Source organism: Melozone crissalis, unplaced genomic scaffold (assembly GCF_028551555.1).
Source record: "Melozone crissalis strain CALT ecotype California unplaced genomic scaffold, PUWL_Pcris_2 ptg000033l_1, whole genome shotgun sequence".
Lineage (NCBI taxonomy): Eukaryota > Metazoa > Chordata > Aves > Passeriformes > Passerellidae > Melozone > Melozone crissalis.
Window position 1 is genome coordinate 56,791 of NW_026535811.1, and position 18,560 is coordinate 75,350.

An 18,560-nucleotide genomic window follows, 5' to 3' on the forward strand; every position below is an offset into this window, starting at 1 on the left:
CCGTGCCGGGGGGGTGGGCCTGCTGTGTGCACCGTGGTCACCGCACGGAGCGGGGTCCCGTCTGTCCTCACTCTGCTCGGCTCCCTCCGCTGCAGCCGGGGTCAGTCCCGGCTTTGTCTCTGCCGGATGAGCCGCCGTAGCCATGTGGGAGCCATGCATGCTCCAGCTCGGTCTGCACCGGAACAGCCCCTCCGGCGATCCCGGCTGCAGATCCCGCCTCTGGAGGACCAAAACCTGAGCTGTGCCGATCCCCTCGGTCCATCCCGGCTGCAGATCCCGCCTTTGGAGCGCCCAGACCCTGAGCTGTGCCGAGTTCCCCCGTCCCGCCCTGAGCTCCGTTCCCTTGGTAACCACAGCTCCGGCTGCTATGGGGAACTTTCTAAAGGAATCACCTTATCGAAATACAAAAAGTTCAGTTAAAAGAAAGCCCTCTCCTGCGTCTTGCTAAAAACACGGGAAAAAAGCTAGAGAGGATAAAAATCAAGAAAGAATGCGATAAAGGAATTGGTCTATTTCCATTAAAAGAGCTTCCCACAGGAGGGGGCGCACCAGTTAACCAACACTCAGCCCCCCATGTACCTTGTTGCGATTTCTGGAGCCATTTGGGCCCCTCAAACCAGCCTGACTTTGCGGTGGTGGCAGCGTGGGTCAGGGAGGCATCCTGCGCAATGCAGAATTTCAGCAGACAGCCGGCCACTCCTGGCCACAGGCTCCTTAACACTAGTGCGGACCCTTTACACAGGTAAGCTAAACTCAGCAGGCCAGGTTCGTATGGCAGATTGCTGGAAGTGCCCTTTGGCACTATCAAACGATCTCGAGGCAGCAGAGGCGGCAGCTTGGTTCGGGGAGGCATCCTGCGCAATGCAGAATTTCAGCAGGCAGACGGCCAGCCCCTCTTGGCCAGAGGCTCCTGAAAACTAAGGCTGACCCTTTCTCCAGTTAAGCAAAACTCAGCAGCCCAGGTTCCTGGTGGCATATTGCTTGAGGGGCTTGGGACTCTCAAACAAGCTCAACTCAGCACAGGAAGCAGCTTGGGGCTGGGAGTCATCCTGCACAGTGAAGAATTTCATGAGCCAGGCGTTCACTAAGGGCCCCAGGACCCTGGACACCAATGCCGCCCATTACACAGGGAAGTGTAACTCACCAGCTCAGGTTCCTGATGGCAGATTGACAGGGCCATTTGGGACCTGAAAACCAGCCTGACTCTGCGGTGGTGGCAGCTTGGGTCCGGGGAGCATCCTACGCAATGGAGAATTTCAGCAGGCAGCCGGCCACTAAGGGCCCCTGACCTCTGAACAGAAGAGCTGCCCTTTACACAGGTAAGGGTAACTCACCAGCTCAGGTTCGTGATGCAAGATTGCTGGGGCCATTTGGGATCCTGAAACCAGACAGATCCTGCGGTGGTGGCAGCTTCGGTCTGGAAGGCATCCGGCGCAATGCAGAGTTTGAGCAGGCAGCCTGCCACTAAGGGCCCCTGATTCCTGGACACCAACGCCGCCCTTTACACAGGTAAGGGTAACTCACCTGCTCAGGTTCGTGATGCAAGATTGCTGGGGCCACTTGGCACCCTCAAACCAGCCAGACACTGCGGTGGTGGCAGCTGGGTTCCGGGAGGCATCCTGTGCAATGAAAAATATGAGCAGCCAGCCGGCCACAAAGGGCCCCTGGGCTCTCAACAGAAATGCTGCCCTTTACACAGGTAAGCGTAACCCACCAGCTCAGGTTCCTAATGGCAGGTGGCTGGAGTCACTTGGGACTCTCAAACCTGCCTGACTTTACAGAGGTGGCAGCTTGGGTGTCAGAGGTATCCTGCACAATGCGGAATTTCTGCAGGCAGCCAGCCACTAAGGGCCCCTGATTCCTGGACAGCAACGCTGCCCTTTACACAGGTAAGTGTAACTCACCAGCTCAGGTTCCTGATGGCAGATTGCTGGACACATTGGGGGCCCTCAAAGTAGGCTGACCCTGCAGTGCTGGCAGCTTGCGTCTGGGAGGCATCCTGCACAATGGACAATTTCAGCAGGCAGCCTGCCACTAAGGGCCCCTGATTCCTGGAAACCAACGCCGCCTTTTACACAGGGAAGTGTAACTCACCAGCTCAGGTTCTTGATGGAACATTGCTGGGGCCACTTGGAGCCCTCAAACCAGCCAGACACTGCGGTGGTGGCAGCAGGGTTCCGGGAGGCATCCTGTGCAATGCAGAATTTCAGATGACAGACAGCTGGCCCCTCTGGACCAGAGGCTCCTCAACACTAGTGCCGTCCCTCTTCCCAGGTAAGCAAAACTCAGCAGCCAAGGTTCCTAGTTTCAGATGGCTGGAGGTGCTTTGGAGTCTCAAACAAGATCAACTAGGCACAGGTGGCAGCTTGGTGCTGGGAGGGATCCTGAGCAATGCAGAATTTGAGCAGACAGCCGGCCACTAAGGGCCCCTGCGCCCTGGACACTAATGCCGCCCATTACCCCAGGTAAGTGTAACTCACCGGCTCCGGTTCCTGATGGCACATTGCTGGGGACATTTCAGACCCTCAGACCAGCCTGACTTTGCCGTGGTGGCAGCGTGGGTCCGGTAGGCATCCTGCGCAATGCAGAATTTCAGCAGACAGCCGGTCACTATGGGCCCATGAGTCCTCAATGCCAATGCTTCCCTTTACACAGGGAAGTGTAACTCACCAGCTCCGGTTCCTGATGGCAGATTGCTGGGGACAGTTCGGACCCTCATACCAGCCAGACTCTGCGGCGGTGACAGCTTGGGTCCGGGAGGCATCCTGCGCAATGCACAATTTGAGGAGGCAGCCGGCCACAAAGGGCCCCTGGGCTCTCAACAGAAATGCTGCCCTTTACACAGGTAAGCGTAACCCACCAGCTCAGGTTCCTGATGGCAGGTGGCTGGAGTCACTTGGGACTCTCATACCTGCCTGACTTTACGGGGGTGGCAGCTTGGGTCTCAGAGGTAGCCTGCACAATGCGGAATTTCTGCAGGCAGCCAGCCACTAAGGGCCCTTGGGCCTGAAGACCAATGCTAGTCCTTTAAAAAGGTAAGTGTAACTCAGACGCCCAGGTCCCTGATGGCAGGTAGCAGGGGACACGTGCCGAGGACAAAGCGGCGGGAGTTTGAACTGGTGCCACCTTGGGCCTGGGAGGCACCCTGCGCAAGACAGAATTTCAGCAGGCAGCCGGCCACTCCAGGCAAGGGCTCCTGAACAACAAGGCCAGCCCTTGCCCAGAAAAAGAAATCTCAGCAGCCCAGGCTCCTGATAGAAGATTGCTGGATCCATACGGGACCCTCAAACCAGCCTGACTTTGCCGTGGTGGCAGCTTGGGTCCGGAAGGCCTCCTGCGCAATGCAGAGTTTCAGCAGGCAGCCTGCCACTAAGGGCCCCTGATTCCTGGACACCAACGCCGCCCTTTACACAGGGAAGTGTAACTCACCAGCTCAGGTTCCTGATGGCAGATTGCTGGACACATTGGGGGCCCTCAAAGTAGGCTGACCCTGCAGTGCTGGCAGCTTGCGTCTGGGAGGCATCCTGCACAATGGACAATTTCAGCAGGCAGCCTGCCACTAAGGGCCCCTGATTCCTGGAAACCAACACCGCCCTTTACACAGGGAAGTGTAACTCACCAGCTCAGGTTCTTGATGGAACATTGCTGGGGCCACTTGGCACCCTCAAACCAGCCAGACACTGCGGTGGTGGCAGCAGGGTTCCGGGAGGCATCCTGTGCAATGCAAAACATGAGGAGCCAGCCGGCCACTAACGGCCCCCGGGCACTGGACGCAAATGCCCCCCATTGCCCCAGGTAAGTGTAACTCACCAGCTCAGGTTCCTGATGGCACATTACTGGGGACATTTTGAACCTTCACAGCAGCCTGACTTTGCAGTGCTGGCAGCTGGGGTCTGGGAGGCATCCTGTGCAATGCAGAATTTCAGATGACAGACAGCTGGCCCCTCTGGACCAGAGGCTCCTGAACACTAGTGCCGTCCCTCTTCCCAGGTAAGCAAAACTCAGCAGCCAAGGTTCCTAGTTTCAGATGGCTGGAGGTGCTTTGGAGTCTCAAACAAGATCAACTAGGCACAGGTGGCAGCTTGGTGCTGGGAGGGATCCTGAGCAATGCAGAATTTGAGCAGACAGCCGGTCACTAAGGGCCCATGAGTCCTCAATGCCAATGCTTCCCTTTACACAGGGAAGTGTAACTCACCAGCTCCGGTTCCTGATGGCAGATTGCTGGGAACAGTTCGGACCCTCATACCAGCCAGACTCTGCGGCGGTGACAGCTTGGGTCCGGGAGGCATCCTGCACAATGCAGAATTTGAGGAGGCAGCCGGCCACAAAGGGCCCCTGGGCTCTCAACAGAAATGCTGCCCTTTACACAGGTAAGCGTAACCCACCAGCTCAGGTTCCTGATGGCAGGTGGCTGGAGTCACTTGGGACTCTCAAACCTGCCTGACTTTACGGAGGTGGCAGCTTGGGTCTCAGAGGCAGCCTGCACAATGCGGAATTTCTGCAGGCAGCCAGCCACTAAGGGCCCTTGGGCCTGAAGACCAATGCTAGTCCTTGAAAGGGTAAGTGTAACTCAGACGCCCAGGTCCCTGATGGCAGGTAGCAGGGGACACGTGACGAGGACAAAGCGGCGGGAGTTTGAACTGGTGCCACCTTGGGCCTGGGAGGCACCCTGCGCAAGACAGAATTTCAGCAGGCAGCCGGCCACTCCAGGCAAGGGCTCCTGAACAACAAGGCCAGCCCTTGCCCAGAAAAAGAAATCTCAGCAGCCCAGGCTCCTGATAGAAGATTGCTGGATCCATACGGGACCCTCAAACCAGCCTGACTTTGCCGTGGTGGCAGCTTGGGTCCGGAAGGCCTCCTGCGCAATGCAGAGTTTCAGCAGGCAGCCTGCCACTAAGGGCCCCTGATTCCTGGACACCAACGCCGCCCTTTACACAGGGAAGTGTAACTCACCAGCTCAGGTTCTTGATGGAACATTGCTGGGGCCACTTGGCACCCTCAAACCAGCCAGACACTGCGGTGGTGGCAGCTGGGTTCCGGGAGGCATCCTGTGCAATGCAGAATATGAGGAGCCAGCCGGCCACTAAGGGCCCCCGGGCACTGGACGCAAATGCCCCCATTGCCCCAGGTAAGTGTAACTCACCAGCTCAGGTTCCTGATGGCACATTGCTGGGGACATTTTGAACCTTCACAGCAGCCTGACTTTGCAGTGCTGGCAGCTGGGGTCTGGGAGGCATCCTGTACAATGCAGAATTTCAGATGACAGACAGCTGGCCCCTCTGGACCAGAGGCTCCTGAACACTAGTGCCGTCCCTCTTCCCAGGTAAGCAAAACTCAGCAGCCAAGGTTCCTAGTTTCAGATGGCTGGAGGTGCTTTGGAGTCTCAAACAAGATCAACTAGGCACAGGTGGCAGCTTGGTGCTGGGAGGGATCCTGAGCAATGCAGAATTTGAGCAGACAGCCGGCCACTAAGGGCCCCTGCGCCCTGGACACTAATGCCGCCCATTACCCCAAGTAAGTGTAACTCACCGGCTCCGGTTCCTGATGGCACATTGCAGGGGACATTTCAGACCCTCAGACCAGCCTGACTTTGCGGTGGTGGCAGCGTGGGTCCAGGAGGCATCCTGCGCAATGCAGAATTTGAGCAGACAGCCGGTCACTAAGGGCCCATGAGTCCTCGATGCCAATGCTTCCCTTTACACAGGGAAGCGTAATTCACCAGCTCTGGTTCCTGATGGCAGATTGCTGGGGACAGTTCGGACCCTCATACCAGCCAGACTCTGCGGTGCTGGCAGCTTGGGTCCGGGAGTCATCCTGCGCAATGCAGAATTTGAGGAGGCAGCCGGCCACAAAGGGCCCCTGGGCTCTCAACAGAAATGCTGCCCTTTACACAGGTAAGCGTAACCCACTAGCTCAGGTTGCTGATGGCAGGTGGCTGGAGTCACTTGGGACTCTCAAACCTGCCTGACTTTACAGAGGTGGCAGCTTGGGTCTCAGAGGTATCCTGCACAATGCGGAATTTCTGCAGGCAGCCAGCCACTAAGGGCCCTTGGGCCTGAAGACCAATGCTAGTCCTTGAAAGGGTAAGTGTAACTCAGACGCCCAGGTCCCTGATGGCAGGTAGCAGGGGACACGTGCCGAGGACAAAGCGGCGGGAGTTTGAACTGGTGCCACCTTGGGCCTGGGAGGCACCCTGCGCAAGACAGAATTTCAGCAGGCAGCCGGCCACTCCAGGCAAGGGCTCCTGAACAACAAGGCCAGCCCTTGCCCAGAAAAAGAAATCTCAGCAGCCCAGGCTCCTGATAGAAGATTGCTGGATCCATACGGGACCCTCAAACCAGCCTGACTTTGCCGTGGTGGCAGCTTGGGTCCGGAAGGCCTCCTGCGCAATGCAGAGTTTCAGCAGGCAGCCTGCCACTAAGGGCCCCTGATTCCTGGACACCAACGCCGCCCTTTACACAGGGAAGTGTAACTCACCAGCTCAGGTTCCTGATGGCAGATTGCTGGAAACATTGGGGGCCCTCAAAGTAGGCTGACCCTGCAGTGCTGGCAGCGTGCGTCTGGGAGGCATCCTGCACAATGGACAATTTCAGCATGCAGCCTGCCACTAAGGGCCCCTGATTCCTGGAAACCAACGCCGCCCTTTACACAGGAAAGCGTAACTCACCAGCTCAGGTTCTTGATGGAACATTGCTGGGGCCACTTGGCACCCTCAAACCAGCCAGACACTGCGGTGGTGGCAGCTGGGTTCTGGGAGGCATCCTGTGCAATGCAGAATATGAGGAGCCAGCCGGCCACTAACGGCCCCCGGGCACTGGACGCAAATGCCCTTCATTGCCCCAGGTAAGTGTAACTCACCAGCTCAGGTTCCTGATGACAGGTGGCTGGAGTCACTTGGGGCTCTCAAACCTGCCTGACTTTGCAGTGCTGGCAGCTGGGGTCTGGGAGGCATCCTGTGCAATGCAGAATTTCAGATGACAGACAGCTGGCCCCTCTGGACCAGAGGCTCCTGAACACCAGTGCCGTCCCTCTTCCCAGGTAAGCAAAACTCAGCAGCCAAGGTTCCTAGTTTCAGATGGCTGGAGGTGCTTTGGAGTCTCAAACAAGATCAACTAGGCACAGGTGGCAGCTTGGTGCTGCGAGGGATCCTGAGCAAAGCAGAATTTGAGCAGACAGCCGGCCACTAAGGGCCCCTGCGCCCTGGACACTAATGCCGCCCATTACCCCAGGTAAGTGTAACTCACCAGCTCCGGTTCCTGATGGCAGATTGCTGGGGAAATTTCAGACCCTCAAACCAGCCTGACTTTGCCGTGGTGGCAGCTTGGGTCCGGAAGGCCTCCTGCGCAATGCAGAGTTTCAGCAGGCAGCCTGCCACTAAGGGCCCCTGATTCCTGGACACCAACGCCGCCCTTTACACAGGAAAGCGTAACTCACCAGCTCAGGTTCTTGATGGAACATTGCTGGGGCCACTTGGCACCCTCAAACCAGCCAGACACTGCGGTGGTGGCAGCAGGGTTCCGGGAGGCATCCTGTGCAATGCAAAATATGAGGAGCCAGCCGGCCACTAAGGGCCCCCGGGCACTGGACGCAAATGCCCCCATTGCCCCAGGTAAGTGTAACTCACCAGCTCAGGTTCCTGATGGCACATTGCTGGGGACATTTTGAACCTTCAAAGCAGCCTGACTTTGCGGTGGTGGCAGCGTGGGTCTGGGAGGCATCCTGCGCAATGCGGAATTTCTGCAGGCAGCCTGCCACTAAGGGCCCCTGATTCCTGGACACCAACGCCGCCCTTTACACAGGGAAGTGTAACTCACCAGCTCAGGTTCCTGATGGCAGATTGCTGGACACATTGGGGGCCCTCAAAGTAGGCTGACCCTGCAGTGCTGGCAGCTTGCGTCTGGGAGGCATCCTGCAAAATGGACAATTTCAGCATGCAGCCTGCCACTAAGGGCCCCTGATTCCTGGAAAACAACACCGCCCTTTACACAGGGAAGTGTAACTCACCAGCTCAGGTTCCTGATGGCACATTGCTGGGGACATTTTGAACCTTCACAGCAGCCTGACTTTGCAGTGCTGGCAGCTGGGGTCTGGGAGGCATCCTGTGCAATGCAGAATTTCAGATGACAGACAGCTGGCCCCTCTGGACCAGAGGCTCCTGAACACTAGTGCCGTCCCTCTTCCCAGGTAAGCAAAACTCAGCAGCCAAGGTTCTTAGTTTCAGATGGCTGGAGGTGCTTTGGAGTCTCAAACAAGATCAACTAGGCACAGGTGGCAGCTTGGTGCTGGGAGGGATCCTGAGCAATGCAGAATTTGAGCAGACAGCCGGCCACTAAGGGCCCCTGCGCCCTGGACACTAATGCCGCCCATTACCCCAGGTAAGTGTAACTCACCAGCTCCGGTTCCTGATGGCACATTGCAGGGGACATTTCAGACCCTCAGACCAGCCTGACTTTGCGGTGGTGGCAGCGTGGGTCCAGGAGGCATCCTGCGCAATGCAGAATTTGAGCAGACAGCCGGTCACTAAGGGCCCATGAGTCCTCGATGCCAATGCTTCCCTTTACACAGGGAAGCGTAATTCACCAGCTCTGGTTCCTGATGGCAGATTGCTGGGGACAGTTCGGACCCTCATACCAGCCAGACTCTGCGGTGCTGGCAGCTTGGGTCCGGGAGTCATCCTGCGCAATGCAGAATTTGAGGAGGCAGCCGGCCACAAAGGGCCCCTGGGCTCTCAACAGAAATGCTGCCCTTTACACAGGTAAGCGTAACCCACTAGCTCAGGTTGCTGATGGCAGGTGGCTGGAGTCACTTGGGACTCTCAAACCTGCCTGACTTTACAGAGGTGGCAGCTTGGGTCTCAGAGGTATCCTGCACAATGCGGAATTTCTGCAGGCAGCCAGCCACTAAGGGCCCTTGGGCCTGAAGACCAATGCTAGTACTTGAAAGGGTAAGTGTAACTCAGACGCCCAGGTCCCTGATGGCAGGTAGCAGGGGACACGTGCCGAGGAGAAAGCGGTGGGAGTTTGAACTGGTGCCACCTTGGGCCTGGGAGGCACGCTGCGCAAGACAGAATTTCAGCAGGCAGCCGGCCACTCCAGGCAAGGGCTCCTGAACAACAAAGCCAGCCCTTGCCCAGAAAAAGAAATCTCAGCAGCCCAGGCTCCTGATAGAAGATTGCTGGATACATACAGGACCCTCAAACCAGCCTGACTTTGCCGTGGTGGCAGCTTGGGTCCGGAAGGCCTCCTGCGCAATGCAGAGTTTCAGCAGGCAGCCTGCCACTAAGGGCCCCTGATTCCTGGACACCAACGCCGCCCTTTACACAGGGAAGTGTAACTCACCAGCTCAGGTTCCTGATGGCAGATTGCTGGAAACATTGGGGGCCCTCAAAGTAGGCTGACCCTGCAGTGCTGGCAGCGTGCGTCTGGGAGGCATCCTGCACAATGGACAATTTCAGCAGGCAGCCTGCCACTAAGGGCCCCTGATTCCTGGACACCAACGCCGCCCTTTACACAGGAAAGCGTAACTCACCAGCTCAGGTTCTTGATGGAACATTGCTGGGGCCACTTGGCACCCTCAAACCAGCCAGACACTGCGGTGGTGGCAGCTGGGTTCTGGGAGGCATCCTGTGCAATGCAGAATATGAGGAGCCAGCCGGCCACTAACGGCCCCGGGGCACTGGACGCAAATGCCCTTCATTGCCCCAGGTAAGTGTAACTCACCAGCTCAGGTTCCTGATGACAGGTGGCTGGAGTCACTTGGGGCTCTCAAACCTGCCTGACTTTGCAGTGCTGGCAGCTGGGGTCTGGGAGGCATCCTGTGCAATGCAGAATTTCAGATGACAGACAGCTGGCCCCTCTGGACCAGAGGCTCCTCAACACTAGTGCCATCCCTCTTCCCAGGTAAGCAAAACTCAGCAGCCAAGGTTCCTAGTTTCAGATGGCTGGAGGTGCTTTGGAGTCTCAAACAAGATCAACTAGGCACAGGTGGCAGCTTGGTGCTGGGAGGGATCCTGAGCAATGCAGAATTTGAGCAGACAGCCGGCCACTAAGGGCCCCTGCGCCCTGGACACTAATGCCGCCCATTACCCCAGGTAAGTGTAACTCACCAGCTCCGGTTCCTGACGGCAGATTGCTGGGGAAATTTCAGACCCTCAAACCAGCCTGACTTTGCCGTGGTGGCAGCTTGGGTCCGGAAGGCCTCCTGCGCAATGCAGAGTTTCAGCAGGCAGCCTGCCACTAAGGGCCCCTGATTCCTGGACACCAACGCTGCCCTTTACACAGGGGAGTGTAACTCACCAGCTCAGGTTCTTGATGGAACATTGCTGGGGCCACTTGGCACCCTCAAACCAGCCAGACACTGCGGTGGTGGCAGCTGGGTTCCGGGAGGCATCCTATGCAATGCAGAATATGAGGAGCCAGCCGGCCACTAAGGGCCCCCGGGCACTGGATGCAAATGCCCCCATTGCCCCAGGTAAGTGTAACTCACCAGCTCAGGTTCCTGATGGCACATTGCTGGGGACATTTTGAACCTTCAAAGCAGCCTGACTTTGCGGTGGTGGCAGCGTGGGTCCGGGAGGCATCCTGCGCAATGCAGAATTTCTGCAGGCAGCCTGCCACTAAGGGCCCCTGATTCCTGGACACCAACGCCGCCCTTTACACAGGGAAGTGTAACTCACCAGCTCAGGTTCCTGATGGCAGATTGCTGGACACATTGGGGGCCCTCAAAGTAGGCTGACCCTGCAGTGCTGGCAGCTTGCGTGTGGGAGGCATCCTGCACAATGGACAATTTCAGCATGCAGCCTGCCACTAAGGGCCCCTGATTCCTGGAAACCAACACCGCCCTTTACACAGGGAAGTGTAACTCACCAGCTCAGGTTCTTGATGGAACATTGCTGGGGCCACTTGGCACCCTCAAACCAGCCAGACACTGCGGTGGTGGCAGCAGGGTTCCGGGAGGCATCCTGTGCAATGCAAAATATGAGGAGCCAGCCGGCCACTAACGGCCCCCGGGCACTGGACGCAAATGCCCCCCATTGCCCCAGGTAAGTGTAACTCACCAGCTCAGGTTCCTGATGGCACATTGCTGGGGACATTTTGAACCTTCACAGCAGCCTGACTTTGCAGTGCTGGCAGCTGGGGTCTGGGAGGCATCCTGTGCAATGCAGAATTTCAGATGACAGACAGCTGGCCCCTCTGGACCAGAGGCTCCTGAACACTAGTGCCGTCCCTCTTCCCAGGTAAGCAAAACTCAGCAGCCAAGGTTCCTAGTTTCAGATGGCTGGAGGTGCTTTGGAGTCTCAAACAAGATCAACTAGGCACAGGTGGCAGCTTGGTGCTGGGAGGGATCCTGAGCAATGCAAAATTTGAGCAGACAGCCGGCCACTAAGGGCCCCTGCGCCCTGGACATTAATGCCGCCCATTACCCCAGGTAAGTGTAACTCACCAGCTCCGGTTCCTGATGGCACATTGCTGGGGACATTTCAGACCCCCAGACCAGCCTGACTTTGCTGTGGTGGCAGCGTGGGTCCGGGAGGCATCCTGCGCAATGCAGAATTTGAGCAGACAGCCGGTCACTAAGGGCCCATGAGTCCTCAATGCCAATGCTTCCCTTTACACAGGGAAGTGTAACTCACCAGCTCCAGTTCCTGATGGCAGATTGCTGGGGACAGTTCGGACCCTCATACCAGCCAGACTCTGCGGCGGTGACAGCTTGGGTCCGGGAGGCATCCTGCGCAATGCAGAATTTGAGGAGGCAGCCGGCCACAAAGGGCCCCTGGGCTCTCAACAGAAATGCTGCCCTTTACACAGGTAAGCGTAACCCACCAGCTCAGGTTCCTGATGGCAGGTGGCTGGAGTCACTTGGGACTCTCAAACCTGCCTGACTTTACGGGGGTGGCAGCTTGGGTCTCAGAGGTATCCTGCAAAATGTGGAATTTCAGCAGGCAGCCAGCCACTAAGGGCCCTTGGGCCTGAAGACCAATGCTAGTCCTTTAAAAAGGTAAGTGTAACTCAGACGCCCAGGTCCCTGATGGCAGGTAGCAGGGGACACGTGCCGAGGACAAAGCGGTGGGAGTTTGAACTGGTGCCACCTTGGGCCTGGGAGGCACCCTGCGCAAGACAGAATTTCAGCAGGCAGCCGGCCACTCCAGGCAAGGGCTCCTGAACAACAAGGCCAGCCCTTGCCCAGAAAAAGAAATCTCAGCAGCCCAGGCTCCTGATAGAAGATTGCTGGATCCATACGGGACCCTCAAACCAGCCTGACTTTGCCGTGGTGGCAGCTTGGGTCCGGAAGGCCTCCTGCGCAATGCAGAGTTTCAGCAGGCAGCCTGCCACTAAGGGCCCCTGATTCCTGGACACCAACGCTGCCCTTTACACAGGGAAGTGTAACTCACCAGCTCAGGTTCTTGATGGAACATTGCTGGGGCCACTTGGCACCCTCAAACCAGCCAGACACTGCGGTGGTGGCAGCAGGGTTCCGGGAGGCATCCTGTGCAATGCAAAATATGAGGAGCCAGCCGGCCACTAACGGCCCCCGGGCACTGGACGCAAATGCCCCCCATTGCCCCAGGTAAGTGTAACTCACCAGCTCAGGTTCCTGATGGCACATTGCTGGGGATATTTTGAACCTTCAAAGCAGCCTGACTTTGCGGTGCTGGCAGCTGGGGTCTGGGAGGCATCCTGTGCAATGCAGAATTTCAGATGACAGACAGCTGGCCCCTCTGGACCAGAGGCTCCTGAACACTAGTGCCGTCCCTCTTCCCAGGTAAGCAAAACTCAGCAGCCAAGGTTCCTAGTTTCAGATGGCTGGAGGTGCTTTGGAGTCTCAAACAAGATCAACTAGGCACAGGTGGCAGCTTGGTGCTGGGAGGGATCCTGAGCAATGCAGAATTTGAGCAGACAGCCGGCCACTACGGGCCACTAAGGACCCTGGACACTAATGCTGTCCTTTGCACACGTAAGTGTAACTCACGAGCTCCGGTTCCTGATGGCAGATTAATGGGGCCATTTGGGACCCTCAAAGCAGCCTGAATCTGTGGCGGTGACAGATTGGGTCCAGGAGGCATCCTGCGCAATGCACAATTTGAGGAGGCAGCCGGCCACAAAGGGCCCCTGGGCTCTCAACAGAAATGCTGCCCTTTACACAGGTAAGCGTAACCCAGCAGCTCAGGTTCCTGATGGCAGGTGGCTGGAGTCACTTGGGACTCTCATACCTGCCTGACTTTACAGAGGTGGAAACTTGGGTCTCAGAGGTATCCTGAACAATGCAGAATTTCAGCAGGCAGACGGCCAGCCCCTCTTGGCCAGAGGCTCCTGAAAACTAAGGCTGACCCTTTCTCCAGTTAAGCAAAACTCAGCAGCCCAGGTTCCTGGTGGCATATTGCTTGAGGGGCTTGGGACTCTCAAACAAGCTCAACTCTGCACAGGAAGCAGCTTGGGGCTGGGAGTCATCCTGCACAGTGAAGAATTTCATGAGCCAGGCGTTCACTAAGGGCCCCAGGACCCTGGACACCAATGCCGCTCATTACACAGGGAAGTGTAACTCACCAGCTCAGGTTCCTGATGGCAGATTGACAGGGCCATTTGGGACCTAAAAACCAGCCTGACTCTGCGGTGGTGGCAGCTTAGGTCCGGGGGGCATCCTACGCAATGGAGAATTTCAGCAGGCAGCCGGCCACTAAGGACCCCTGACCTCTGAACAGAAGTGCTGCCCTTTACACAGGTAAGGGTAACTCACCAGCTCAGGTGCGTGATGGAAGATTGCTGGGGCCATTTGGGATCCAGAAACCAGACAGATCCTGCAGTGGTGGCAGCTTCGGTCTGGGAGGCATCCTGCGCAATGCAGAGTTTCAGCAGGCAGCCTGCCACTAAGGGCCCCTGATTCCTGGACACCAAGACCGCCGTTTACACAGGGAAGTGTAACTCACCAGCTCAGGTTCTTGATGGAACATTGCTGGGGCCACTTGGCACCCTCAAACCAGCCAGACACGGCGGTGGTGGCAGCTGGGTTCCGGGAGGCATCCTGTGCAATGCAGAATATGCGGAGCCAGCCGGCCACTAAGGGCCCCTGTGCCCTGGACACAAGTGCCGCCCATTACCCCAGGTAAGTGTAACTCACCAGCTCCGGTTCCTGATGGCAGATTGCTGGGGACATTTCAGACCCTCAAACCAGCCTGACTTTGCGGTGGTGGCAGCGTGGGTCTGGGAGGCATCCTGCGCAATGCAGAATTTCAGCAGGCAGACGGCCAGCCCCTCTTGGCCAGAGGCTCCTGAAAACTAAGGCTGACCCTTTCTCCAGTTAAGCAAAACTCAGCAGCCCAGGTTCCTGGTGGCATATTGCTTGAGGGGCTTGGGACTCTCAAACAAGCTCAACTCTGCACAGGAAGCAGCTTGGGGCTGGGAGTCATCCTGCACAGTGAAGAATTTCATGAGCCAGGCGTTCACTAAGGGCCCCAGGACCCTGGACACCAATGCCACCCATTACACAGGGAAGTGTAACTCACCAGCTCAGGTTCCTGATGGCAGATTGACAGGGCCATTTGGGATCTAAAAACCAGCCTGACTCTGCGGTGGTGGCAGCTTGGGTCCGGGGGGCATCCTACGCAATGGAGAATTTCAGCAGGCAGCCGGCCACTAAGGGCCCCAGACCTCTGAACAGAAGTGCTGCCCTTTGCACAGGTAAGGGTAACTCACCAGCTCAGGTTCGTGATGCAAGATTGCTGGGGCCATTTGGGATCCTGAAGCCAGACAGATACTGAGGTGGTGGCAGCTTGGGTCTGGAAGGCATCCATCGCAATGCAGAGTTTCAGCAGGCAGCCTGCCACTAAGGGCCCCTGATTCCTGGACACCAACGCCGCCCTTTACACAGGGAAGTGTAACTCACCAGCTCAGGTTCCTGATGGCAGATTGCTGGACACATTGGGGACCCTCAAAGTAGGCTGACCCTGCAGTGCTGGCAGCTTGGGTCTGGGAGGCATCCTGCACAATGGACAATTTCAGCAGGCAGCCTGCCACTAAGGGTCCCTGATTCCTGGACGCCAACACCGCCCTTTACACAGGGAAGCGTAACTCACCAGCTCAGGTTCTTGATGGAACATTGCGGGGGACATTTCAGACCCTCAGACCAGCCTGACTTTGCGGTGGTGGCAGCGTGGGTCCAGGAGGCATCCTGCGCAATGCAGAATTTGAGCAGACAGCCGGTCACTAAGGGCCCATGAGTCCTCGATGCCAATGCTTCCCTTTACACAGGGAAGCGTAATTCACCAGCGCTGCTTCCTGATGGCAGATTGCTGGGGACAGTTCGGACCCTCATACCAGCCAGACTCTGCGGTGCTGGCAGCTTGGGTCCGGGAGGCATCCTGCGCAATGCAGAATTTGAGGAGGCAGCCGGCCACAAAGGGCCCCTGGGCTCTCAACAGAAATGCTGCCCTTTACACAGGTAAGCGTAACCCACCAGCTCAGGTTGCTGATGGCAGGTGGCTGGAGTCACTTGGGACTCTCAAACCTGCCTGACTTTACAGAGGTGGCAGCTTGGGTCTCAGAGGTATCCTGCACAATGCGGAATTTCTGCAGGCAGCCAGCCACTAAGGGCCCTTGGGCCTGAAGACCAATGCTAGTCCTTTAAAAAGGTAAGTGTAACTCAGACGCCCAGGTCCCTGATGGCAGGTAGCAGGGGACACGTGCCAAGGACAAAGCGGCGGGAGATTAAATTGGTGCCACCTTGGGCCTGGGAGGCACCCTGCGCAAGACAGAATTTCAGCAGGCAGCCGGCCACTCCAGGCAAGGGCTCCTGAACAACAAGGCCAGCCCTTGCCCAGAAAAAGAAATCTCAGCAGCCCAGGCTCCTGATAGAAGATTGCTGGATCCATACGGGACCCTCAAACCAGCCTGACTTTGCCGTGGTGGCAGCTTGGGTCCGGAAGGCCTCCTGCGCAATGCAGAGTTTCAGCAGGCAGCCTGCCACTAAGGGCCCCTGATTCCTGGACACCAACGCCGCCCTTTACACAGGGAAGTGTAACTCACCAGCTCAGGTTCCTGATGGCAGATTGCTGGAAACATTGGGGGCCCTCAAAGTAGGCTGACCCTGCAGTGCTGGCAGCGTGCGTCTGGGAGGCATCCTGCACAATGGACAATTTCAGCAGGCAGCCTGCCACTAAGGGCCCCTGATTCCTGGACACCAACGCCGCCCTTTACACAGGAAAGCGTAACTCACCAGCTCAGGTTCTTGATGGAACATTGCTGGGGCCACTTGGCACCCTCAAACCAGCCAGACAATGCGGTGGTGGCAGCTGGGTTCTGGGAGGCATCCTGTGCAATGCAGAATATGAGGAGCCAGCCGGCCACTAACGGCCCCCGGGCACTGGACGCAAATGCCCTTCATTGCCCCAGGTAAGTGTAACTCACCAGCTCAGGTTCCTGATGACTGGTGGCTGGAGTCACTTGGGGCTCTCAAACCTGCCTGACTTTGCAGTGCTGGCAGCTGGGGTCTGGGAGGCATCCTGTGCAATGCAGAATTTCAGATGACAGACAGCTGGCCCCTCTGGACCAGAGGCTCCTGAACACTAGTGCCGTCCCTCTTCCCAGGTAAGCAAAACTCAGCAGCCAAGGTTCCTAGTTTCAGATGGCTGGAGGTGCTTTGGAGTCTCAAACAAGATCAACTAGGCACAGGTGGCAGCTTGGTGCTGGGAGGGATCCTGAGCAATGCAGAATTTGAGCAGACAGCCGGCCACTAAGGGCCCCTGCGCCCTGGACACTAATGCCGCCCATTACCCCAGGTAAGTGTAACTCACCAGCTCCGGTTCCTGACGGCAGATTGCTGGGGAAATTTCAGACCCTCAAACCAGCCTGACTTTGCCGTGGTGGCATCTTGGGTCCGGAAGGCCTCCTGCGCAATGCAGAGTTTCAGCAGGCAGCCTGCCACTAAGGGCCCCTGATTCCTGGACACAAACGCCGCCCTTTACACAGGGAAGTGTAACTCACCAGCTCAGGTTCTTGATGGAACATTGCTGGGGCCACTTGGCACCCTCAAACCAGCCAGACACTGCGGTGGTGGCAGCAGGGTTCCGGGAGGCATCCTGTGCAATGCACAATATGAGGAGCCAGCCGGCCACTAACGGCCCCCGGGCACTGGACGCAAATGCCCCCCATTGCCCCAGGTAAGTGTAACTCACCAGCTCAGGTTCCTGATGGCACATTGCTGGGGACCTTTCAGACCCCCAGACCAGCCTGACTTTGCGGTGGTGGCAGCGTGGGTCCGGGAGGCATCCTGCGCAATGCAGAATTTCAGATGACAGACAGCTGGCCCCTCTGGACCAGAGGCTCCTCAACACTAGTGCCGTCCCTCTTCCCAGGTAAGCAAAACTCAGCAGCCAAGGTTCCTAGTTTCAGATGGCTGGAGGTGCTTTGGAGTCTCAAACAAGATCAACTAGGCACAGGTGGCAGCTTGGTGCTGGGAGGGATCCTGAGCAATGCAGAATTTGAGCAGACAGCCGGCCACTAAGGGCCCCTGCGCCCTGGACACTAATGCTGTCCTTTGCACACGTAAGTGTAACTCACCAGTTCCGGTTCCTGATGGCAGATTAATGGGGCCATTTGGGACCCTCAAAGTAGGCTGACCCTGCAGTGCTGCCAGCTTGGGTCTGGGAGGCATCCTGCGCAATGCACAATTTGAGGAGGCAGCCGGCCACAAAGGGCCCCTGGGCTCTCAACAGAAATGCTGCCCTTTACACAGGTAAGCGTAACCCAGCAGCTCAGGTTCCTGATGGCAGGTGGCTGGAGTCACTTGGGACTCTCATACCTGCCTGACTTTACAGAGGTGGAAACTTGGGTCTCAGAGGTATCCTGAACAATGCAGAATTTCAGCAGGCAGACGGCCAGCCCCTCTTGGCCAGAGGCTCCTGAAAACTAAGGCTGACCCTTTCTCCAGTTAAGCAAAACTCAGCAGCCCAGGTTCCTGGTGGCATATTGCTTGAGGGGCTTGGGACTCTCAAACAAGCTCAACTCTGCACAGGAAGCAGCTTGGGGCTGGGAGTCATCCTGCACAGTGAAGAATTTCATGAGCCAGGCGTTCACTAAGGGCCCCAGGACCCTGGACACCAATGCCGCTCATTACACAGGGAAGTGTAACTCACCAGCTCAGGTTCCTGATGGCAGATTGACAGGGCCATTTGGGACCTAAAAACCAGCCTGACTCTGCGGTGGTGGCAGCTTAGGTCCGGGGGGCATCCTACGCAATGGAGAATTTCAGCAGGCAGCCGGCCACTAAGGACCCCTGACCTCTGAACAGAAGTGCTGCCCTTTACACAGGTAAGGGTAACTCACCAGCTCAGGTGCGTGATGGAAGATTGCTGGGGCCATTTGGGATCCAGAAACCAGACAGATCCTGCAGTGGTGGCAGCTTCGGTCTGGGAGGCATCCTGCGCAATGCAGAGTTTCAGCAGGCAGCCTGCCACTAAGGGCCCCTGATTCCTGGACACCAAGACCGCCGTTTACACAGGGAAGTGTAACTCACCAGCTCAGGTTCTTGATGGAACATTGCTGGGGCCACTTGGCACCCTCAAACCA